We start from the raw sequence: 26644 nt of genomic DNA on the forward strand, positions 1-26644 counted from the left end.
GCATCAATCAATTCATTGATTTTATCAATTTTATTTCTATCCAATCCCTTGAACAAGCTAGAGTAATCTATTTCCTCATCGCTAGAATCATCATCACTTGAAGAATCATAAGTAGTACTGTCTCGAGTACATACCTTCTTCTCCTTCGCCATGAGGCATGTGTGATGCTCGTTGGGGAAGAGGGATGTCTTGTTGAAGGTAGTGGCGGCGAGTCCTTCATTGTCAGAGTCGGAGGAGGAGCAATCCGAATCCCACTCTTTGCCAAGATGTGCCTCGCCCTTTGCCTTCTTATAGTTCTTCTTCTTCTCCCTCTTGTTCCCTTGATCCTAATCACTATCATTGTCGGGACAGTTAGCAATAAAATGACCAATCTTACCACATTTGAAGCATGAGCGCTTCCCCTTTGTCTTGGTCTTGCTTGGCTGCCCCTTGCGACCTTTTAGCGCAGTCTTGAATCTTTTGATGATGAGGGCCATCTCTTCATCATTAAGTCCGGCCGCCTCAATTTGTGCCACCTTGCTAGGTAGCGCCTCCTTGCTTCTTGTTGCCTTGAGAGCAAGGGGTTGCGGCTCGTTGATCGGACCATTCAAAGCGTCGTCCACGTACCTCGCCTCCTTGATCATCATTCGCCCGCTGACGAATTTTCCTAGGACTTCTTCGGGCGACATTTTGGTGTACCTGGGATTCTCACGAATATTATTCACTAAATGAGGATCAAGAACGGTAAAGGACCTTAGCATCAGTCGGACGACGTCGTGGTCCGTCCATCGCGTGCTTCCGTAGCTCCTTATTTTGTTGATAAGGGTCTTGAGCCGGTTGTATGTTTGAGTTGGCTCCTCGCCCCTTATCATCGCGAACCGTCCAAGCTCGCCCTCCACCAACTCCATTTTGGTGAGCAAGGTGACGTCGTTCCCCTCATGAGAAATCTTGAGGGTGTCCCAGATCTGCTTGGCGTTATCCAAGCCGCTCACTTTGTGATTTCATCCCTGCACAATGAAGCTAGAAGAACAGTAGTAGCTTGTGCATTCTTATGGATTTGCTCATTAATGAACATGGGACTATCCGAACTATCAAAGTGCATTCCACTCTCTACAATCTCCCATATACTAGGATGGAGAGAGAATAGATGACTACGCATTTTGTGGCTCCAAAATCCGTAGTCCTCCCCATCAAAGTGTGGGGGCTTGCCGAGTGGAATGGAGAGCAAATGTGAATTTGAACTTTGCAGAATACGAGAGTAGTCAAAAGAAAAGTTCGAATTAACCGGTTTCCTTCTCTCGTAGTCGTTGTGGTCGTCGTCCTTTTGGGAAGAAGTAGACTCATCGCTGTCGTCGTAATAGACGATCTCCTTGATGCGCCTCGTCTTCTTCTTCTTCCCTTCCTTCCGTCTATGGCCCGAGCCGGAGTCGGTAGGCTTGTCGTCCTTCGGCTCGTTGACGAAGGATTCCTTCTCTTTGTCGTTGATCACGATTCCCTTCCCCTTAGGATCCATCTCTTCGAGCGGTTAGTCCCTTTATGAAGAGAACGACTCTGATACCAATTGAGAGCACCTAGAGGGGGGGGGTGAATAGGTGATCCTGTGAAACTTGAAAACTTGAGCCACAAAACTTGGTTAATCGTTAGCACAATAATTGCCAAGTGGCTAAAGAGGAATCCTCAACAAAACACAATAACCAATAAGGATCAATCACAGAGATGACACAGTGGTTATCCCGTGGTTCGGCCAAGACCAACGCTTGCCTACTCCACGTTGTGGCGTCCCAACGGACGAGGGTTGCAATCAACCCCTCTCAAGCGGTCCAAAGACCCACTTGAATACCACAATGTTTTGTTTGCTTTACTCAATCCCGTTTGCGAGGAATCTCCACAACTTGGAGCCTCTCGCCCTTACACTTGAAATTCACAAAGAACACGTAGCAAGGGAGGGATTAGCAACGCACACAAGACACAAGAATCAGAGTGTCAAACACGCACACAAGTCGCAACAAGAGCTCGCAACACAACTCAATGAGTTCACAACTCCACTAGAGCTCTATATGCTATCACAATGAAACGAATGCGCGAGATCGATGTCTTGGTGCTTAAGAATGTTGTAGGAATGCTTGGTGTACTCCTCCATGCGCCTAGGGGTCCCTTTTATAGCCCCAAGGCAGCTAGGAGCCATTGAGAGCAATCTAGGAAGGCTGATCTTGCCTTCTGTCGACTGGCGCACCGGACAGTCCGGTGCACACCGGACACTGTCCGGTGCCCGATTTCCTTCCTTAAATAGCGAAGCCGACCGTTGTAGATTTGGGAGCCGTTGGTGCACCGGACATGTCCGGTGCACACCGGACAGTCCGGTGCCCCTTCAAGCCGTTGGCTCGGCCACGTGTCCCGCGCGGATTGCCCGGCCGACCGTTGGCTCACCGGACAGTCCGGTGAATTATAGCCGTACGTCGCCGGTGAATTCCCGAGAGCGGCCACTTCGCTCGATACAGCCTGGCGCACCGGACACTGTCCGGTGCACCACCGGACAGTCCGGTGCACCCAGACTGAGCAGAGTCTTGGCTGCTCGAGCCAGGACATTTTCAGTTGGTCTTTTCCTATTTCCAGCACTTAGACACAATACATTAGTCTCTAAAATAATGTACTAAGTCTGAGAAACATACCTTTATCCTTGATTTGTACTTTGTCCACCCTTTTACACTTAGGCACTTGTGTTGGACACTAAATCACGAAAATACTTAGAAATGGCCCAAGGGCACATTTCCCTTTCAAGGACAGTGTTGCGCGCAACTACTTTGGATGAGGCAAACCCTCCGGGACTTTGGCTACAATATGAGCAAAGTCCCACTCCTATGTGATAATGAGAGTGCTATCCGCATGGCGGACAACCCCGTTGAGCACAACCGCACAAAGCACATTGACATCCGACATCACTTTTTGAGAGACCACCAGCAAAAGAGAGATATCGAAGTGTTTTATGTTAGCACCGAGAACCAGCTAGCCGATATCTTTACCAAGCCTTTAGATGAGTCGACCTTTTGCAAGCTGCGTAGTGAGCTAAATGTCTTAGATTCGCGGAACCTGGATTGATTTATAGCATACATATGTTTTATGCCTTGATCATGTTCCTTAATGCATTTTGTTGTTTATTTATGGTGCTCAAGTTGTACAAGCACTCCCCGAACCTCACAAGTCCATTTGCAAGTGATGCACATATTTAGGGGGAGATGTGCTACAACTTGACCCTTTGAGCCTAACTGTGTGCTTGAGTTTGCTTAATTTAGTCTCAAAGGAGGTTTGAAAGGGAAAAGGTGGACTTGGACCATGCAAGACTTCCACTGCACTCCGATGAAAGAGTAACTGATTCCAAGTTCATCTTTGTACTCTTATTGCCTTTTTACTCTTAGTTGAAGATTTTGGTGAGGCAATGGGGTTAAAGGGCCAAGATTGATCCCGTTTTGGTGCTTGATGCCAAAGGGGGAGAAAATAAGGCCAAAACAACAAATGGATCAGCTACCACTTGAGAATTTTGAAAATAGTAGAATAGAGTTTTTGGTTTGTCAAAAATCTTTTATTGTCTCTTTTGTCAAAAGTTGGCCTCTTGTGGGGAGAATGGTTGATTATGGGAAAAAGGGGAAGTTTTTGAAATCTTCGATCAATTTCTCTTGGAACAACTCTCTTTATGTCTCAACAAGTGTGTTTGACTTAGAGATAGGAAATTAAGTTTGATTTGCAAAAACAAACCAAGTGGTGGCAAAGAATGATCCAAATATGCCGAATTTGAATCAAAACAAATTTGAGTTTTCATTTGCATTGATGTTGCACTTCTTTTAGTTGCTTTTTATTGTGTTGGCATAAATCACCAAAAAGGGGGAGATTGAAAGGGAAATGTGCCCTTGGGCCATTTCTAAGTATTTTGGTGATTAAGTGTCCAACACAAGTGCCTAAGTGTTAAATTGTGCCAAGGACTCCAAAAGTGCAAATCAAGATTAAAGGTATGTTTCTAGACTTAGTACATTGTTTTGAAGACTAATGTATTGTGTCTAAGTGCTAGAAACATGAGAAACAATTTTGGAGAAGTCGGCTGTGTACAGCCAAAATGCTGCTCGGTCTGTGTGCACCGGACAGTGTCCGGTGCGCCAACGGCTGTGAATCTCCAACGGTCGGCTTCACCAAAGAAGGAAAGAAATCCGCACCGGACAGTGTCCGGTGGTGCACCAGACTGTCCGGTGCGCCAGGCGACAGAAGGCAGGAATTGCCTTCCTGGAATGCTCTCAACGGCTCCTAGCTGCCTTGGGGCTATAAAAGGGACCCCTAGGCGCATGGAGGAGTACATCAAGCATTCTCTAAGCATTCCTAAGCACCAAGACTCCAATTCCGCGCATTCGATTCTTTGTGATAGCAACTAGAGCTCCATTTGAGTAGAGAACTCTTTGAGTTGTGTTGAGAGCTCGTGTTGTGACTTGTGTGCGTGTTGTTGCTCTGATTTTGTGTCTTGTGTGCGTTGCTCATCCCAGCCTTACTTCCGTGCTTCTTTGTGAACATCATATTGTAAGGGCGAGAGGCTCCAAGTTGTGGAGATTCCTCGCAAGTGGGAGATAGTAAAAAGCAAAACACCGTGGTATTCAAGTGGGTTATTGGACCGCTTGAGAGGGGTTGATTGCAACCCTCGTCCGTTGGGACGCCACAACGTGGAGTAGGCAAGTGTTGGACTTGGCCGAACCACGGGATAAACCACTGTGCCATCTCTGTGTTGATATTCTTGTGGTTATCGTGTTGTGCAAGAACTCTTCTCTAGCCACTTGGCATTACTGTGCTAACTCTTAATCAAGTTTTGTGGATTAAGTTTCAAGTTTTTACAGGATCACCTATTCACCCCCCTCTAGGTGCTCTCAGGCATCGAGCCCTCGGACCTTATCAAATGGGACCGGGTCCGGCAAATCACCTGCAGGTACTTTTGGAGCGCGCCTCTGGGCCACTAGCCGACCCTTATCGAACGGGGCACAGGCGTCCACTCGGATCACCCATTAGCAACTCACCGGAGACACCAAGTTCGGCGCCCTCCGAGGGCAACATGGCGCTTTCCCCCCTCCTCCTTGCGGAAAGGCGACGAAGGGGCGTATGATAAAAGCCGAGTCAATCCTTGACCGTCCTCTCGCTCTGTGCGGAGGCTCGGGGGCTGCTCTCGCAAACCCGGCTCCGGCCAATCCGTTGACAGCGTTAACATACCAGCCCGAGGACTCGGAACCTGACCATGCACCCGGACAACGATCGGATCGCATGAGGGAACAACCAGACCGGCCGAGGCATCACGAAAGGCACTAAGACCTCGGAGGAGTCAAACCACTCCTCCGAGGCCTCGGGGGCTACACCCGGCGGGTGCGCTCGCGCGCACCAACCGGAACGAAATGCAACCGAGAAAGGCCGGTCCCCGTGCAAAAAAGTGCGATAAAGCCTCCAAGCGAGTACCAACACTCCCTTTGAGGCTCGGGGGCTACTATCGGGGACCATAATTAGGGGTACCCCAAGACTCCTAAACTCGGCTGGTAACCACCATCAGCACAAGCTGCAAAGGCCTGATGGGCGCAATACAGGTCAAAGCTCCGTCCACTCCAGCGGCACGATCTCGCCTCGCCCGAGCCCAGCCTCCGGCTGGAACAATAGACCCAGGTGGATTCACGCCTCGCCCGAGGGCCTCATCAAGCAATGGGCACACCTTCGACTCGCCCGAGGCCCAGCTCGGGCAGGCTTCGCGGAGAAGCGACCTTGGCCAGATTGCCTCGCCAACCGACCGTATCGCAGGAGCATTCAATGCAAGGATCGCCTGGCACCTTATCCTGACGCGCGTTCCTCAGTCGACAGGGCTGAAATGAGCCGCAATCACTTCACCCCTCCACTGACTGACCTGACAGGAAAACAGCGCCGCCTGCCCTGCTCCGACTGCTGTGCCACCCGCCAGGGTGAGACTGACAGTAGCCAAGTCCAGCCTCAGGCGCCATAGGAAGCTCCGCCTCGCCCGACCCTAGGGCTCGGACTCAACCTCGACCTCGGAAAACAGTCTCCGCCTCGCCCGACCCTAGGGCTCGGCCCCCGCCTCAGCCTCGGAAGACAGTATCCGCCTCGCCCGACCCCAGGGCTCGGACTCAACCTCGACCCCGGAAGACGGTCTCCGCCTCGCCCGACCCCAGGGCTCGGACTCAGCCTCGACCCCGGAGGAGTCACCGCCTCGCCCGACCTTGGGCTCGGACCGACCACGCTACAAGGGGATACATCATTACCCTACCCCTAGCTAGCTCAGGCTAGGGGAACAAGACCGGCGTCCCATCCGGCTCGCCCCGGTAAACAAGTAATGATGGTACCCTGCGTGCTCCCATGACGACGGCAGTTCTCAGCCCCCTACGGAAGCAAGGAGACGTCAGCAAGGATCCGACAGCCCCGACAGCTGTGCTTCTACAGGGCTCAAGCGCTCCTCTGACGGCCACGACATCACATGAACAGGGCACCAACACCTCTCCGACAGCCACGTCGACATGTACATAGGGCTCTGGCTCCTCTCTGCTGGACACGATAGCACATTGCTACACCCCCCATTGTACACCTGGGCCTTCTCCTTACATCTATAAAAGGAAGGTCCAGGGCCCTCGTACGGAGAGGTGGCCGCGCGGGAGGACGGGCTGACGGGTAGTCTCTCTCTCTCTCTCTCTCTCTCTCTCTCCCTCTCCCTCGCGAACGCTTGTAACCCCCTACTGCAAGCGCATCCGCCCTGGGCGCAGGACAACACGAGCCACAGTTTTCCCCCTTGTGTTCCGTCTCTCGCCGACCCATCTGGGCTGAGACACGCAGCGACAATTTACTCGTCGGTCCAGGGACCCCCCCGGGGTCGAAACGCCGACAAGAAGGTACATAGACTTGCTGAATTCTACCCTAATGACATCAGGGGCACTGATTTGCTGAAACTTGAGTTGCAACTTGATAATTATATTGATGTCATGAGACAAGATGATAACTGCAAAGGCATAAACAATATAGTTGATCTCTCGATTAAGCTTGTGGAAACAAAGAGAGATAAAGTATATGATATGGTTTACTTGCTCCTCAAATTGGTATTGATGCTGCCAGTGGCAACAGCTAGTGTTGAAAGGGCATTCTCTGCGATGACTATAATCAAACCCAAATTAAGAAACAAGATGTGTGATAATCTCTTGGATGATTCTCTAGTCACATACATTGAGCGTGACATTTTAGAAGAAGTGAAAGAAGATGACATAATTGATGCATTCTTTGCTTTAAGGAAGCGCAGGCCAGACAAGTAATATTGAAATTTACTTTGAAACATGTATGGATTTTTTTACGGCATACCTCATGAATAAATCCTAGCTACGCCACTGCAACGAAGCGCCTCTTACAAGTTACAATCGCCGTGCAATCAAACTACTTAAAGTCATAAAAAATCTCAAAAAATATAGATGCATTTATTTACTCTATAAATATATCAAAGTTTAAATTCCAATTTATCCTATATTAAGAGATATAAAAAACATTCTATCATTTTAATCCTTTATATTTATTTGATAGAATTTTCTCTTTTTTATATCTTCTATAATATATTATAGAATGAATTAGAACTTAAAATTAGATATATTTATAGAGTAAATAATGAAATGTATCTATATATTTTTAGACATTTTTATGATTTTGAAATTTAATCAATCGTGGAGATCGTGGCTACATAGTATGACATGTAGATTGCCCTGATGCTAATCATATTGATAGTGGCCTCTACCTCCAGTGTCTTGGATGTTGTTCTCTAGCCTTCCAACATTAGACCCTGATGGATACTTTGTGCATTTGGGTAAACACCGCTTGTGATGGCATATGTGTCATCCCAAACATTATTGCCATAGCTTCTAGCATGACCTTGTAATGTTTGAACTCGGGAGTAAGATTTTCCTTGTGCCATATGAGAGCACCTAGAGGGGGGTGAATAGGTGATCCTGTAAAATCAAACAATAATAGCCACAAAACTTAGTTTAAAGTGTTAGTACGGCTAAGTAGCTTTGAAGCGAGTTCTTGTGAACACTACAATCACAGAGAAAGCGACACAAGATACACGTGATTTTTGTCACGTGGTCCCGCCAAGTAACATTTGCCTACTTCCACGTTGTGGCATCCCAATGGACGAGGGTTGCACTCAACCCCTTTAAAGTGATCCGATGATCAACTTAAATACCACGGTCTTTTCCTTTAGAGTATGTTTCCCATTTGCGAGGAATCTCCACAATTTGGAGTCTCTCGCCCTTACAATTGAGATCACAAAGAAAGCACAGAGTAAGGTTGGGGAAAGCAACACACACAAGACTCATATCCGCAGCACAACCACGCACACAAGTCACAACTTGAGCTCGAAACACAACACACGGAGTTCACAACTCAAATGGAGCTCAAATCGCTAACACTGAGAATCAAAAGCGTGGAGTTAGAGTCTGAGAGTCTTAGAATATTTCGTGAAAGCTTGGTACTCTCCTCCATGCGCCTAGGGGTCCCTTTTATAGCCACAAGGCAGCTAGGAGCCGTTGGAGGCCAACTTGGAAGGCCAAACTTGCCTTCTGTCGGGTGGTGCACCGGACAGTCACTGTAGCTGTCCGGTGCGTGATCTCCTTCCTTTTCTGGCGCATCCGATCGTTGGTCCTCGGGGTCGATTGGCGCACCGGACACTGTCCGGTGCACACCGGACAGTCCGGTGTGCCCAACTGACCGTTGCTGCGGGCCACGCGTTGCCCGTAGATCGCGCGGCCGACCGTTGGTGCTGGCGACCGTTGGCTCACCGGACAGTCTGGTCCACCATCGGACAGTCCGATGAATTATAGCCGTACGCCTCTGCTTTTTCCCGAGAGCAGCCAGTTTACCGCCGGCCAGCCTGGCGCACCGGACACTGTCCGGTGCACCACCGGACAGTCCGGTGTGTCAGACCGAGCTGGTGTTGGCTGGACACAACCAACTCTTTTCTTCTCTTCTTCTTTAGTCACTGTTTCTAGCACTTGGATAACCATGCTAGTACATAAAACAATTCACCAAGTCTAGAAACATACCTTTGTCTCTGATTTGCACTTCTCATACATAAGTACTCAATCAATGTGTTGGGCATCTAATCACCAAAATACTTATACAAATTGCCCAAAGGTACATTTCCCTTTCAATCTGCCCCTTTTTGATGATTTATGCCAACACATCCAAAAGCAACCAAAAGAAGTGCAACATCAATGCAATTGAAGACCAAATTGTTTTTGCTAATGATTTGGCATACTTGGTTTATTTTTGCAAATCAAATTTTTTCCTATCTCTAAGTCAAACACACTTGTTTGGGCAAATCGAGAGATATTTCAAGAGAAAAAATTATCAAGTGCCAAAAACTCCCCCTTTTTCCTATAATCAAAATTCTCCCCCATAAGAGACCAAATTTTGCAATAAGAGTATTTTGGACAAATCACAAATTCTAATTCTACTATTTTCAAAATTCTCAAGTGGTTGACTGATCCAGTTGCTTTGGCCTTAATTTCTCCCACTACAGCAATCCAAAGCATCCCCGTTGGCTACCTTAATTCCCGTCGGCCTGCGCGCGGGCCGACGGGAATTAATTAATCCCCGTCGGCGAGAATAAGGCCGACAAGGATTAATTAATTCCCGTCAGCCAGTCAACGTAGCCGACGGGGATTAATTAACTCCCGTCGGCCCGCGTACAGCCGACGACGATTAAATAACTCCCGTCGGCCGCGCCGCCAAGCCGACGGGAGTTATTCGAAATAACCAACGCCGTGGACCTTTCTTCTTCCTTTCTGTTTCTTTCACCATTCTCTACGCCGTGCCCGCGCCCGCCCGCACGCCGCCGGTCCGACGCCGCCGCCCCACCGCCGTCCCGCCACCCACGGCCGCGCCCCGCGCCCACGACCGCCGCCCCGCTCCCACGGCCGCCGGTCCCACACCGTGCCCCGCGCCCACGGCCACAGCCCCGCGCCCACGGTCGCCGCCCTCGCCCAGGCGCCCGACGACCGCCGCCGAACGCCATCACCCAACGCCGTCGCCCGCCCAACGCCGTCACCCGCCGCCGTCCACGGTAGCCGCGGCTTGCCCACATCGACGTCGTCCACCGACGTCGTCCACCACCGTCGTCCGCGCAAAGCGAGCGAGGTATATTATATATATTGTAATGTTTTATTTTCGTCGGTTTTTATGGCCGACGAGAGTTAACTGTTATGTGATTAAATTTTGTTTAAATTTGTTAATTAACAATGTTAGTAGTCTTCATATTTTTAATTTTATGTTGCAAATATAAAATATGTTGTTTAATGTTATTAGTTAATGAATTGGATGTTTAATGTGATGTGTTATACAAATAGTAGTTATTTCAAATATTATTATTTAATGAATTTGATGTTATGCAAGTAGTAATCATGTTAATGTGATGAAGTTATGTTATGTATATATATATAGTTTAACTACTTATCTATATATGTATGTGTGACGTTTATAAACATGAATGTCTCACACATGCAATTCTTACTCGTACACACAACCGCAATAATGGGTGATAGACGTGATTGGATGTATGAAGGTTTCAAGAAGGGTGGGTGTCACACAAGTGAATGGTTTGCCAAGACGCAGATGTTTCTGGACCATGCAGCTGCTTTGTCACAAATAGATAATATTAGGTGTCCATGGAATAAATGTAGAAATATGACGAGCCACACCAAGAGGCAGGTCACACTACACCTGTGCTCGCATGGTTTTGTGCCAGGCTATAAGGTCTGGTATCTCCACGGGGAGTCACGCCTTGAACGAGCAGCTAAAGTAGAAGTTGATGACGGTGAAGATGATGTTGATAGGATGGACCAGATGCTTGAGGATCTGCAGCCTGAACTGGCACCAGATCATCATGATTCACCTACACCGGCTGTTCAAAAGTTCTTCGACCTACTTAAAGCGTCAGAAGAGCCTCTTCACGGGCACACTGACGTGACCGTACTCGAATTCGTGACCCAGCTGATGTCAATCAAGTCCAAGTTTGCATTCTCAATTAATTGTTACAAGGAGCTTGTGGATTTGATTAGCGAGGTTCTTCCTACGGGTCACAAGATGCCCAAAGACATGTACCAGTCCAAGAAATTGCTTGAAGGTCTTGGTATGGAGTATGAGAAGATTGATGTTTGCCAAGACAACTGTATGCTTTTTTGGAAGGAACATGGCAGAGAACAGAACTGCTTAAAATGTGGGAAGTCGAGGTATGTGGAGCTTGTAAATGAAGATGGGGAGAAGGTGTAACACCCTGAATTTGGGGGTATAAAATTTCTTTTCTAATATCCACCAAATTCAGGTGTTACTCTCTCAGTTCTCCGCTTTCCTTTCTCTTTTCCTTAAAAATGGAGAATTATTTTGTTTTATATTAGCGTAAACCTAGTGGAATGAGCCCTAGAGGTACTTTGGTTGTTGCATTCATGCCGTTGCATGGTGTTTCTAAGTGCAAAATGTGTTTGAAACATGTTAACATATCTTATAGAAGCGCTCGGTAAATTTTCATATTTTTCGGAATATTTTTCTATTTTTCGAAAACCAAAATATATTTATTTGTGGAACTTAAAAATGTTTTTAGAAATTCTAATTATGTTTTTTGAGTTTATTAGGTGCCAAAACATTTATAGGAATTTTTCTGGAATTTTTGAAAGTATCTATAATATTTTGAGCACAAAATATGAATTTCTAGGCTTTTTCGAATTTTAAAAATAGTAAAATCCGAATTTTAACTGAATTTTCATCTCATCCAAACCCTAGATATATATACATGTCTGGCTTCATCTCGTCGAGCCCGTTCCAGAACATGAAACGTTTTCTCCAAATCCAATCTCTAGCTCCCGGTATTGCTCGCCGAAGTTCGGGGCGGTTCCAACTCCGGCGACAACTCCGACGAGCAATTACTCCCAATCCGTGCATCGTCTGCCGAATCCGAGGGTACCGCTGCGTTTGTCTCGTCGAGGGCTTCGTCGCAGCGCATTCGGTTCGTCGATTGGATCCCCGAATCTCCGGCAATCGACGGATTTCCTCTCGGCTCCGGCGAGGATCTTCTTCTCCGGTGAGAACCTCCATTGTTGTACCTAGGGTTTTTTCGTGTTCTTCGTTTTCTCGTCCGCGCAGGGCCTCCCTCACTCTCCCCTCACCTTCTCCGGCGATGGCACCCCCCCTCCATTTCCCCTCCCTGGCGGCGCCCCTTTCCCCCTCCCCGGCAGCGGCGACGGTGGCCGGCGGTGGCGCCCGCGTTCCCGTGCTCCCGCGCCCGCGCGCCCCTCCCTGGCGGCTGTGGCCGTGCCCCGCACGCCCGGTGCGGCCGCGCCTGCTCCCGGCCGGCCCGGTCTCGTCCTCCCCTGCGCAGCCTCCTCCACTTCCCCTCCTCTCTCTTCCATGGATGGGAGGAAGAAGATGAGAGGAAGAAGACGATGTCAGTCTCGTAAATTTAGTCCGCGCGAATTACAGTATGGTTTAAAACATTCATAACTTTTGCGTTTTAAACCCGATTCGATCTATTCAAGTTGCGTTAAATTCATATTAAAATTATCTTAATTTAGAAATATTTATCCCAATTTTTGCACATTTTATTTAATTTAGTTAAACGTTTGTTTAACCAATGGCTAATAGAACGACGTTTCAATTTAAAAACCTAATTTAGGAATTCGATTTGCGCATTTATAATTAGTCATCAATATGATTAACCTTAACTGAAATATTATTTATTAATAATTATTTAGTTTAATCACGTTGTTTATTTATTAGTTTTGCATGTCGGTCCGCGCGTGCCGCGGTGCTGTTTCGCGCACGTCGTCGCGTGTCGTTCGTGAGTGTCGCGCGTGTTATTCGCACGCGTTGTCGTGTGCCGTTCGCGTGTGTCACGCGCCTTGCCGCGTGCCGTTCGCGCGTATCACGCGTTGTCCGCGCGTTGCGCACATCGTGTTTGCACGTCGTGCGTCGTTAATTCGTCTCGCTTAAAATCGCTCATATTCATTAAGTTACTTGCTTAACTGTCAAATATTTAAATAGTAAGTTAGTCAAAACTAAGTAGTAGTATTAATTTACATTTGATTAATATCCATTAATATAGAAATGTCGGATTAAATGTTCTAATTAGTACTTGTTTAACGTAAACGCGCTAACCCCTCGATCGTAGCTTCGACTATCGTGGTTCTTTTCCTCGCGTAACCGTAGATGCGCTCTCTATTTTATATTGCTCGCTTTTATAACATTTTATCTTGTATGGTGTAATGTTCTTATGTACATGTATATGTTTGTTTGCTTGTGCTTATTCGTCTTCGCTTCGCGTTGCGATTAGATCGCGATTCGTTTCTGAGCTTCGAGGAATCGACGATCAAGCATGTCAACCAAGTGATCGAACTCTTCGAGTTCTACGAGATCGAAGACCCTGAGCATCTGTTTGGTGAAGGCAAGTGTCCTTTGACCTATTATGTCTCATTTACTTTATAATTCATCAACCCGCATGCCATGATCAACCTAAGGATTGACTAGCTTTGTATTTACCTTGTCCTTGATTACCTTTTGGGTTATTATTGTTTAGCTTTATGCTATTACTCAACTCTAATCAATGAACATGATGAGATTTATCAATGATACGCTGTTTCCCTTCTTTATTATGATGTTATACTTGTGTCATTCAAGGGGGCTCGAGCGGTTTCTCGAGTGCCTCTCCGTAAGGACCTGTTCGTTGGATGACCGCCCAGGAAAACAGTGCAACCATGAGGGTGGAATGGGATGCCCTTAGCTGAATAATTAGAGGAACCGGGGTGTAGTTCGCTTAGCCGTCGTGCCGTTAATGGGGCTCGGTGTATGCGGCTCGCTCTGCCAAGTTTGGTTCGCCCCTTGGGGAGGAGTGCAGTGCATTTAGGAAACCTAACGAGCGGCTACAGCCTTGGGGAATCTTTGTAAAGGCTACATAGTGAAACCCTGCCTATTCACCTTGGTAGTGTTTAAGGGTTTTATCGGGCCGAGGCAAGAGGGAATCACGACTTGTGGGTAAAGTGTGCAACCTCTGCAGAGTGTTATGAAACTGATATATCAGCCGTGCTCGCGGTTATGAGCGGCCAAGGGAGCTCCATTGATTAGAGATACTTGATCAGAGATGTATGGTTTACAGGTGGTGATGAGGAGGATGGTTATGACTATGGTAATGGTAAGTGGTATTCTTTCCGTTTGGAAAGGGTACTTTGGGTTAAATCTTGGGTTAACGCTAAAACATGGCTTTCTACTAGTAATAATAACCTGACCAACTAAAAGCAACTGCTTGACTTAACTCCACATAAAGCTAGTCCACTACAGCTAAACGAGACATTTGCTGAGTACGTTGATGTGTACTCACCCTTGCTTTCACAAAACACCAGGTTGCCTTTGGTGCAATCTATGCTCAGGTAAAGAAGAAGGAAAACAGTGTCGAGGCGGATCTCCGGGAGTTCTAGGACGTCGACGAGTTCGAGGATTAGGCTAGCGACCTCCCCCAGTCAGCTGCCTGTGGTGGGTTGTTTACGTTGGCTACGTTTCGATTTTGTGTACTTTGATTTATATTATGTAAATGGCTCTAGTCTATAATATTATTACTTACTCTTTATTGTAATTCGAAGCATTGTGCTATGATGAGTCATTTATGTAATCGCTGTGTACGTGAACTACTGATCCTGGCACGTACATGGTTCACATTCGGTTTACCTTCAAAACCGGGTGTGACATAAGTGGTATCAAAGCCGTGCTGACTGTAGGATCGCTAGCCTAGAGTAGCATTGGCCATTCTAAGGACTTATTGACTATTACTTCACCCCATCCTTGATTCTGCTTCAAAATATTAGTCACCTCGACTAATTATATGTTGTGCTCCTATATGCCCCCTTGCCAAAAGTATTTCATTCTAGTATGGTCTATACTTCTCTCAATCTATTAGATCTAATCCCACTCTTGTGCTTGCGACATCTTTGTAGATGCCCCCTGACCATAACCTTGTCTTTTGGGATTCTTTTCTCTTTCGTGATTAAATTGCTACCGTTTGACCATCTCTATTCCCTTGGTATTGACATGCTCGTACTTCTAGATTCTTCAATACTCTTGTTTCAAATACTTACACCAGAATTTCTACTGCCTACTGAAACATTTTAGTTTATATGTCCATGAACTTTGTGTCTCCTGAGACCCCTTCCTATTCCGTTGTGAAGCCGTTACATTTTGGCTTTTTTCTATTCTCTTGGTCTTGGTACGCTCGTACCATTGGAATCTTGCATACTCTTATTTTTATATATGCTTACCTTTACATCCCAATGTTTGTTTAATACATTTCAGTTAACATGTTTTTGACCACCCTTATCTCTTGGTGATCCATGAGCAACCATTCTATATCGCACATCCTTGATGATCTCATCGTTTCCTTATAACTTCCCTTGGTAATAATTTCTGTTACTTCAACCATTTTGTTGGAACCTTACATATCTTACCCTTGCTTGTTTTATCCACTTGGTCAGTCTTGCCTTAACTCTATCCATGGTTATGCTTTTCATCATTATCACATTTATCCTTATCATCTCTATATCTTGCCATGAGGTTTATCTTATACCTGCCCTTTAAAATCTTCTCTCTCCCATCTCAATCTAAGAGTTGTACGTTTTACCTAGTTTTCTTTTAGACATATCATCTTCTTTGTCACTTGCGAGATTTTAACTCCATCCTTTGTTGGGCTCCGGTTGGGTACTACCTTTACCTTTCTCATCTCTCAATCCTACCTTAGTGATTACACTATGTCCGTTCTCTAAAATCTCCTATCTCCTATCCAATTTGAGAGCGGTGTTTTACTTATCCTACCCTTGGCAATATCCTCTTCTTTATCGCGTGAAAGCCTAGACGTGACCCCATTCTTTGTTGTACTCATACCACTGGTTATCTAATGCATTCAGCTTTTCTCTCATACCCTTGTCCGTTATCGCCTTTGACCCTTGCGATATTTATGTCTTCTACTTAAACGCTTACCTTGAACTTATCATTTAGAAGCCTCCCCTTTCTTTCGACCCACCTTGAGGGCTGCGAGTTACATAACTCTCCCCTGATTTCTTTTCACTCTTTGCCGCCTTACAAGTTTTGGTCTTAATTCCATCCTTTGTTGTGTGTTTTATTTGCTATCACCATTACCTTGTCATCCATCGGTCTTGCCTTGACACTTATCTTTATTCTTGCTCTTTAAAAAAATCTCCGCTCTTCCACCTCAAATTGAGAGTGGCAGTTTACCTATCTGGCCCTTGGACGTACCCTCTTTTTTCACTTGCACGTCCTGTCTTAACTCCACCCTCTGTGGTATTTATATCCTTGGTTCTTATACCCATTTACCTCCTCTTCTACATCCTTGTCCATTATTACCTTTAAACCCTCGTGATACCTATGACCTTGCCCACATGCTTATCTTGAACCTACCCTTTAAAACCTGCTCTTTTTCATCGCTGTTTGAGGATAATGCCTCACCTACTTCACCATTGATTGCTTCCCCTTCTTTGATGCCTCACAAGTTTTGTCTAAAATACATCCTTGGTTGTGTTTGTCTGTTATCACCTTAACCCTTGTCATCCCTTGATCTTTACCATGATGCTTATCTTGCACCTACATTTTAAAGCCTCCTCTCCCATTTCATTTCAAGAGTGATGTCTTGCCTATCCCGCTCTTGTTCATTCCCTTTTTCCTCTGTCGTGTTGCAAGTCTTGTCCTAACTCTATCTTTTGGTGTGTTTTTGCCTTTCACCTCCCTTACCTTTGTAATCTCTAGATCTTTCCATGATGTTATCTTATGCCTACCTTTTGAAATATCATCTTTTCCATCTCGATTTGAGAATGGTGTTTTACCTATCCTGACCTTGGTTGCATTCTCTCCCTTGTCGGTTACAATCATTGCTTTAGCTCCATCCTTTATTATGCTCATGCCCCTACCCTCCATGTCTTATTATTCCCCTTGCCTTTTGTTGGCCTTAGAGTAGTTTCCCTTTTTAAGGAAAGACCACCATTTAATTAAAAGGAACATATAGCAACGAGATGTTTGTTGCTGTGTGCTCATGATGTTTGTCCTTCTGCTATGACCGATTTGCTTCTTTGGAATGACGTGTTGATGTGTTGTGGCCCTTGGTCCGCAATGGAATCTGTTTACTAGGTGAGTGCCATAGAGTTAAGTAGTTGGGTTCTCCCCCTGCTCTCTCTAATCCGTCTATACTTACCTTTTCTCGTTATTCTTTCCTCTTGCACCTGTCCTTTTGGCAACCTCCAACTCCTCCAAATCAGTCAAGATCAGAGTCGGCAACATCTTCATCAAGTGTGTATCAATGCTCTTGTTAAGGGGGTTAGCCGCTAACCCCAATGAAGACAATGCAATCAATATCAACCAACAAGATCAGAGTGGCGCAGCGAAAGCGTGTGTGGGTCCTAACCCACAGGTCCAGGAGATCCTCAAGAATTGCATCAATCGGTCTCAAGCATCTGATGGTCAAAGCAACCAATCCACAAGTCAAGCCGGCGGAGTCAAAGTTGAGTTAGAAAAAGCTACGAAAGACTAATGAACCAATCTCATTTTCTTGCTAGTCTCTTCTTGAATCTCGAGGACGAGATTCTGTTAAGGGGGTTAGATTTGTAACACCCTGAATTTGGGGGTATAAAATTTCTTTTCTAATATCCACCAAATTCAGGTGTTACTCTCTCAGTTCTCCGCTTTCCTTTCTCTTTTCCTTAAAAATGGAGAATTATTTTGTTTTATATTAGCGTAAACCTAGTGGAATGAGCCCTAGAGGCACTTTGGTTGTTGCATTCATGCCGTTGCATGGTGTTTCTAAGTGCAAAATGTGTTTGAAACATGTTAATATATCTTATAGAAGCGCTCGGTAAATTTTCATATTTTTCGGAATATTTTTCTATTTTCCGGAAACCAAAATATATTTATTTGTGGAACTTAAAAATGTTTTTAGAAATTCTAATTATGTTTTTTGAGTTCAATAGGTGCCAAAACATTTATAGGAATTTTTCTAGAATTTTTGAAAGTATCTATAATATTTTGAGCACAAAATATGGATTTCTAGGCTTTTTCGAATTTTAAAAATAGTAAAATCCGAATTTTAACTGAATTTTCATCTCATCCAAACCCTAGATATATATACATGTCCGGCTTCATCTCGTCGAGCCCGTTCCAGAACACGAAATGTTTTCTCCAAATCCAATCTCTAGCTCCCGGTATTGCTCGCCGAAGTTCGGGGCGGTTCCAACTCCGGCGACAACTCCGACGAGCAATTACTCTCAATCCGTGCATCGTCTGCCGAATCCGAGGGTACCGCTGCGTTCGTCTCGTCGAGGGCTTCGTCGCAGCGCATTCGGTTCGTCGATTGGATCCCCGAATCTCCGGCAATCGACGGATTTCCTCTCGGCTCCGGCGAGGGTCTTCTTCCCCGGTGAGAACCTCCATTGTTGTACCTAGGGTTTCTTCGTGTTCTTCGTTTTCACGTCCGCAGGGCCTCCCTCACTCTCCCCTCACCTTCCCCGGCGATGGCACCCCTCCCCCTCCATTTCTCCTCCCTAGCGGCGCCCCTTTCCCCCTCCGTGGCAGCGGCGGCGGTGGCCGGCGGTGGCGCCCGCGTTCCCGTGCTCCCGCGCCCGCGCGCCCCTCCCCGGCGGCTGTGGCTGTGCCCCGCGCGCCCGGTGCGGCCGCGCCCGCCCCCGGCTGGCCCGGTCTCGTCCTCCCCTGCGCAGCCCCCTCCACTTCCCCTCCTCTCTCTTCCATGGATGGGAGGAAGAAGATGAGAGGAAAAAGACGATGACAGTCTCGTAAATTTAGTCCGCGCAAATTACAGTATGGTTTAAAACATTCATAACTTTTGCGTTTTAAACCCGATTCGATCTATTCAAGTTGCGTTAGATTCATATTAAAATTACCTTAATTTAGAAATATTTATCCCAATTTTTGCATATTTTATTTAATTTAGTTAAACGTTTGTTTAACCAGTGGCTAATAGAACGACGTTTCCATTTAAAAACCTAATTTAGGAATTCGATTTGCGCATTTATAATTAGTCACCAATATGATTAACCTTAACTGAAATATTATTTATTAATAATTATTTAGTTTAATCACGTTGTTTATTTATTAGTTTCGCATGTCGGTCCGCGCGTGCCGCGGTGCTGTTTTGCGCACGTCGTCGCCTGTCGTTCGTGAGTGTCGCGTGTGTTGTTCGCACGCGTTGTCGTGTGCCGTTCGCGTGTGTCGCGCGCCTTGCCGCGTGCCGTTCGCGCGTTGTCCGCGCGTTGCACACATCGTGTTTGCACGTCATGCGTCGTTAATTCATCTCGCTTAGAATCGCTCATATTCATTAAGTTACTTGCTTAACTGTCAAATATTTAAATAGTAAGTTAGTCAAAACTAAGTAGTAGTATTAATTTACATTTGATTAATATCCATTAATATAGAAATGTCGGATTAAATGTTCTAATTAGTACTTGTTTAACGTAAACGCGCTAACCCCTCGACCGTAGCTTCGACTATCGTGGTTCTTTTCCTCGCGTAACCGTAGAGGCGCTCTCTATTTTATATTGCTCGCTTTTATAACATTTTATCTTGTATGGTGTAATGTTCTTATGTACATGTATATGTTTGTTTGCTTGTGCCTGTTCGTCTTCGCTTCGCGTTGCGATTAGATCGCGATTCGTTTCTGAGCTTCGAGGAATCGGCGATCAAGCATGGCAACCAAGTGATCGAACTCTTCGAGTTCTACGAGATCGAAGACCCTGAGCATCTGTTTGGTGAAGGCAAGTGTCCTTTGACCTATTATGTCCCATTTACTTTATAATTCATCAACCCGCATGCCATGATCAACCTAAGGATTGACTAGCTTTGTATTTACCTTGTCCTTGATTACCTTTTGGGTTATTATTGTTTAGCTTTATGCTATTGCTCAACTCTAATCAATGAACATGATGAGATTTATCAATGATACGCTGTTTCCCTTCTTTATTATGATGTTATACTTGTGTCATTCAAGGGGGCTCGAGCGGTTTCTCGAGTGCCTCTCCGTAAGGACCTGTTCGTTGGATGACCGCCCAGGAAAACAGTGCAACCATGAGGGTGGAATGGGATGCCCTTAGCTGAATAATTAGAGGAACCGGGGTGTAGTTCGCTTAGCCGTCGTGCCGTTAATGGGGCTCGGTGTATGCGGCTCGCTCTGCCAAGTTTGGTTCGCCCCTTGGGGCGGAGTGCGGTGCATTTAGGAAACCTAACGGGCGGCTACAGCCTCGGGGAATCTTTGTAAAGGCTACGTAGTGAAACCCTGCCTATTCACCTTGGTAGTGTTTAAGGGTTTGATCGGGCCGAGGCAAGAGGGAATCACGACTTGTGGGTAAAGTGTGCAACCTCTGCAGAGTGTTATGAAACTGATATATCAGCCGTGCTCGTGGTTATGAGCGGCCAAGGGAGCTCCATTGATTAGAGATACTTGATCAGAGATGTATGGTTTACAGGTGGTGATGAGGAGGATGGTTATGACTATGGTAATGGTAAGTGGTATTCTTTCCGTTTGGAAAGGGTACTTTGGGTTAAATCTTGGGTTAACGCTAAAACATGGCTTTCTACTAGTAATAATAACCTGACCAACTAAAAGCAACTGCTTGACTTAACTCCACATAAAGCTAGTCCACTACAGCTAAACGGGACATTTGCTAAGTACGTTGATGTGTACTCACCCTTGCTTTCACAAAACACCAGGTTGCCTTTGGTGCAATCTATGCTCAGGTAAAGAAGAAGGAGAACGGTGTCGAGGCGGATCTCCGGGAGTTCTAGGACGTCGACGAGTTCGAGGATTAGGCTAGCGACCTGCCCCAGTCAGCTGCCTGTGGTGGGTTGTTTATGTTGGCTACGTTTCGATTCTGTGTACTTTGATTTATATTATGTAAATGGCTCTAGTCTATAATATTATTACTTACTCTTTATTGTAATTCGAAGCATTGTGCTATGATGAGTCATTTATGTAATCGCTGTGTACGTGAATTACTGATCCTGGCACGTACATGGTTCACATTCGGTTTACCTTCAAAACCGGGTGTGACAGAAGGTGGTGACAAAGGTTGCACATAAACAGCTTCGGTACATGCCTCTCACTCCTTGAGTGAAACGTTTGTTTCTCTCGAGGAAGACCGCTATGCACATGAGGTGGCATAAAGATTGTACGAACAGACAAGATGGGTTAATGGTGCACCCGTCAGATGGTGATGCATGGAAGGCTCTTGACAAATTTGATCTAGATTTTGCCAGCGATGCAAGAAACGTTCGTATCGGCTTGACAACTGGTGGTTTCACGCCGTTCAATATGACCGCTGCGTCGTATTCATGTTGGCCTGTCATTGCCATACCGTACAACCTTCCACCTGCTCTTTGCATAAAATATGAGTTTATGTTCCTATGTCTTGTTATACCTGGGCCTGAGCATCCTGGCGTACGCCTCAATGTGATGCTTCAACCACTGATTGAAGAGTTAAAGAAGCTATGGCAAGGTGTGGAAGCCTATGACTGCTTCAAGAAGCAGAAATTCAATCTTCGTGTTGCATATCTGTTCTTGGTTCATGATTTTATGGCGTATGGTATTTTCTCTGGATGGAGCGTGCATGGTAGATTGACGTGTCCTTATTGTGCTAAAGATACATATTGTTTTCATCTTAGTGCTGGTGGCAAGATATGTTACTTTGATTGAGATGTTTTCTACCCTTCAATCACCCCTTTAGAAGGCAGAGAAAGGAATTTAGGAAGGGCACCATCGTCACGAAGGGACCGCCCAAGCGACGTAGTGGGATAGAAATTACAGAAGAGCATATGAAACTTGTCCTAGACGAGAGTGGGAAAAGGTATCAAGGTTTTGGTGAGGAGCATAACTGGACTCACATATGTGGCTTGTGGGAGCTTCCTTATGCTAAGTCATTGATTTTGATGCACAACATCGACATCATGCATCAAGAGAGTAACTTTTGCCAAGCCCTCATAAATACATGCATGGATTTCCCTGATAAAACGAAAGACAATGACAAGGCACACATGGACTTAGCAGTGATATGTGATCGTTCAACCCAAGTGCTTAGAGAAAACGGAGGCAAACCAAAAGCTGACTATTGTCTGAAATCTAAGCAACGGAAAGAATTGATGAAGTGGATGAAGGATATTAAATTCCCCGATGGTTATGCCGCTAGTTTTAGAAGATCTGTGAATTTGAAGACAATGAAGATGAATGGACTGAAGAGCCATGACTTCCACATAATTATGGAGAGGCTCATGCCTGTAATGTTTCGTGGGTACATTTCCGAAGCTGTGTGGAAAACGTTAGCTGAAGCTAGCTATTTCTACAGACAGTTGTGTGCTAAAGAAATCAGAAGAGATGTGATGGAACAGCTAGAGAAAGAGGCACCAATGCTTTTGTGCAAATTGGAAAAAATATTTCCACCGGGTTTCTTCAATCCTATGCAGCATCTCTTTATACATCTTCCATATGAGGCTAAGGTCGGTGGTCCTGTTCAATATAGGTGGATGTTTCATATAGAAAGAGCTTTAAAGAAGCTTAGAGCAATGGTGGGCAATAAGGCAAGAGTTGAAGGATGTATTGCAGAACAATTTAAACTTAAGGAGGTAGCACACTTCACAAGTTGTTACTTTGCAGAAGAACATAATGTATTTGCTCGAAAGAAAAGATACCATGATGATGAACTAGAGATGCCTCTGTGTAGTGATCTTTCGATTTTTCAGACAAACGGCAAAGCCGTTGGTCCACCCAAGGCATATCACCTCAGTATGGAAGAACGGAAGTCTGCTTTACTATACATGTTCACGAATATGCCTGGGGTGGAGAAATACTTTGTGTAAGACTTATTTTCTTAAACTGTTCATATGTGAATTAGTTTATGTTATCAAATATCTCATGTCATACAATAATATTTGACAGAGAGTTTGATGAACAAAACATGAGGTGTCTCGGTAGGCCAACAGCGAGAGACATAGACAAATTGTGACGCGATGGTATGCATGGGCGACCTAATTTCATTATGTGGCTTCGGGACCGTGTAAGTCTTAATTATGTGGCTCTGAGAGCTAATTTCAGTTAACTAATATTACAGAATTTGCTAATGCTTTGTGGCATAATTGACAGTTTGGGGAGGAAATGAATTTGAACGACGCCTTACGTCAGTTATCTATTGGAAGCGTAACTGCCAAAAGCTATGGATGTTACGACGTCAATGGATATCGCTTTCGTTCAAGCATTTTTGAATCAAGTCATCCTATGGCCGCCACTCAAAATAGTGGAGTCGTTACTAGGGCAACCGACATGGAAGGACACGAAGCCTGCTATTACGGGAAAATAAAAAATATAACCGAGATTACATTTGCTGGAAATAAGCCTTTAGCGCTAGTTTTCTTTGAGTGTAAATGGTATGACCCGAAGTATTATAGGACCGAATTTGGGATGACACAGATCCAACCGGAAAAATTGCTTCAAGGACACGACATGTATATCCTTGCCCATCAAGCAGACCAAGTTTATTTCTCGACATATCCATGCAAAAAGTTGTCTAAATGGAGGGTTGTGTACAATGTAAATCCCCGCGAACGCCTATACACTCCTGGTGAGGATGAATATCAAATTGGTCACCTTGAGCAGGTTGATGAGGTGTTTCAAGAAGAAGAGTTGCCAACTAGTTTTCATATTGATCCTGCACCGGCATTAGATTCACTAGTTGCAGACGTTAACGACTTAACTTTTCTCGAGAGACGGAGAAGACAACCTGTTAGGAGAAAAGTTACATGGCGACCTCTGCATAGAAGAGAACAAATAGATCCTGATTTTGATGATATTTAACAAGTAAAGTTGTTTTGTTATTTCATTTGTTTCTATTTTAAAGTATTATGTCATTTTTGATGCACTAATGAATAATTTCTTATTTTTATGCAGGATGCCGCCAAAATCAAAGAAGTCAGTGAAGGGACTGTTCAAGGGCCTGGGCCTTTTTCAGGGCAGTTCTTCTAGCAGCAGCAGACGTCGAGAGATGTTGAGCGCGGTACATGGAGATGAGGTAACATATCTTGTACAAATAAATTTGTTTACATATTTACAAATAAATCTTGAGTTGTATGTACCAGGATGAGCAGCACACTGAGGAGCAGCACATTGAGGAGGAGCAGCACAATGAGGAGGTGGAGCACAATGAGGAGGTGGAGCACAATGAGGAGGTGGAGCACGTGACATGGGACCAGGCCGCACAACATCACCAGCCATGGGACCAGTGAGACCACCAGAGAGAGCAGCAACAAGCGTGGGACTAGTGGGGCCAACAGGGCGAACCGGCTGACAACCCGATGGATGATGGCTCGGGAGGTTCTTCAGCGACACGCACACGTCGCTCAAAAAAAAGCCACTCAGTAAAGCCTCGTCACGCGATAGAGCGAGAGGCTGATAGGACTTTAATCATGCCACATGGAGATCGGTGAGTGTAATATATTAACTTATCTCATATAACTATTATGTGTATTATTAATGTTTTTGTGTAATGCAGGAATTGGGAGGACCTGTCCTTTGACGGCAAGGGACACCACACTCAGGTTAACCTTACGTTGAGTTCTCTTTGCCGCCTTCACTACCCTGGTATAGTGAAGGTGTCAAACGGTGATACCGAGGATGAGGTGCTCGTCAGTACCTGGGACGAGTACAAGTTTAAAAAGGAACGAAACCACACCGACAGACAGGGACTTGTGCGTAATGACTTTTGGGTATGAATTATTTATTATTTTTGTTATGTTTCTTAATATTGTAAATCTATGACTTATACCATTGTATTTGTATTCTTTATGTTGTAGCTTCGATATCGGTTGCCTGACGGAGAGGATTACATGGGGCACGCTGAACGTGTCTTCCAAAACAATGCAAAGAAGCTGGTGAAGGATGTCATATACTATGCGAGAATTCAGGCTACAAACCTGTATTTTCAAAAGCATCCAGAAGAAGCAGGCCCCTTGAATAAAAAGGAAGGGTCCTCAAAGATATTTTTGACTGAGGATCAATATCGTGAGGTTAGTATTCAATTTGTTTTACCCTTTATATTGATTGTTGTGATTGATATAATATGTAACATTGTGTGTGCAGGTGATGGTTCCATGGATGGCGCCCGTGCCTGATGCGTACTATGCTTGGTGTCGATATTGGGCTTCCGAAGGCTTCCAGAAAGCGTCAGCGCATCACAGACAATGTCGAGGAACCAATCCTAACCACAAGTTTGGCGGTGACGACATGATATGAAAAGCTAAAAGAATGGTAAGTTTGATTTAGCTATGTCGATCAGCAAATAGTATGATTTCTTATGAATTTTTTTGTTTATACAGGAAGCTACGAGTGGCCGAAAGCCTAGTGACATTGAGGTCTACCAGGAGGGCCACAAAGGACTAGACCCGAACAACCCTGACCAGCTCTGCAGCCAGACAGCCACAGATCGCTTGGTGAGTTTTGGCCCAAAAGTACAAACATTCAAAGTTTAGAAATTCCTGCATTTGTAAGGTTGTGAATGATGTATAGGCGGCATATGGGGAGGAGATGGTTCGTCGCCATGGCCCTAACTTCGACTAGCACCATGAACCGGTGGATCCCTCGGTGGTGTACGCAAGTGGTGGTGGCAAAGCGCATGGACGGTAAGCTCTAACTTATGAAATTATATGATTGACACTAAATTGATTATGCAGTAATCACATTTTTTGAATCACTTATAGATATGCACTCTTCGACGGATTCATTGACTTGTCGTCGGTGAGATCTCAGAGGATGGGTTCGTCTTCCCGTAGCTCATGCTCTTGTCGACCGAACGAGCAGGAGTTGGAGATTATGAGGATGCGTGAAGAGATGAGACAACAACACAAATTTATGGAGGCTTGCAATGCACATAACCAAGCGATGTATCAAGTGAGTACACATAATCTGAACTCTAAATTATTATATTTCAATACAACATCTTCAGTAGTAACACATATGTTTAACAGTTAATGCAGCAACAGGGCATGGCAACAAATTTTCCACCGCCACCACAATGGAGCCAATTTGCAAACACACCAGTTCCACAACCACAGTTCAACACCCCTCCGACACATATACCTGCACCTGGAGATAGGGTACGTTTGATAACTCTCGATTAATTTATACACTTGTATACTTTTTGATATTTGCATTTAACGTGTTGATATTTGCTAACTTGCATAGATTATGCCTGAAGCGGGTGGTAGTGGGTCTGATCCCGCAGCAGGGACTGGATTTGTTGACTCGCTCTTCGCGTTCCCTCCTCATGGTGGTGGTGGCGGCAGCGGTCAAAGCTCTAACCACCCAAGTGGTGGTTATCTCTAAACACTTGAACATGTTTCTTAACTCGTTGACTCTTGGTCGTACTTGAACATATGTCGTACTTATATTTCAATACGTTGTCGTACTCGTTGACTCGATGTGGTGGTTGAACTTATATTTGAAATGTTGGTGGATGTTATGTTTGTAATGCGTGATTTTATTATGAATGCATGTGTTTGTAATGTGGCTGTTATCTGTGATTTATGT

Source organism: Zea mays, chromosome 1, assembly GCF_902167145.1.
Source record: "Zea mays cultivar B73 chromosome 1, Zm-B73-REFERENCE-NAM-5.0, whole genome shotgun sequence".
Taxonomy (NCBI): Eukaryota; Viridiplantae; Streptophyta; class Magnoliopsida; order Poales; family Poaceae; genus Zea; species Zea mays.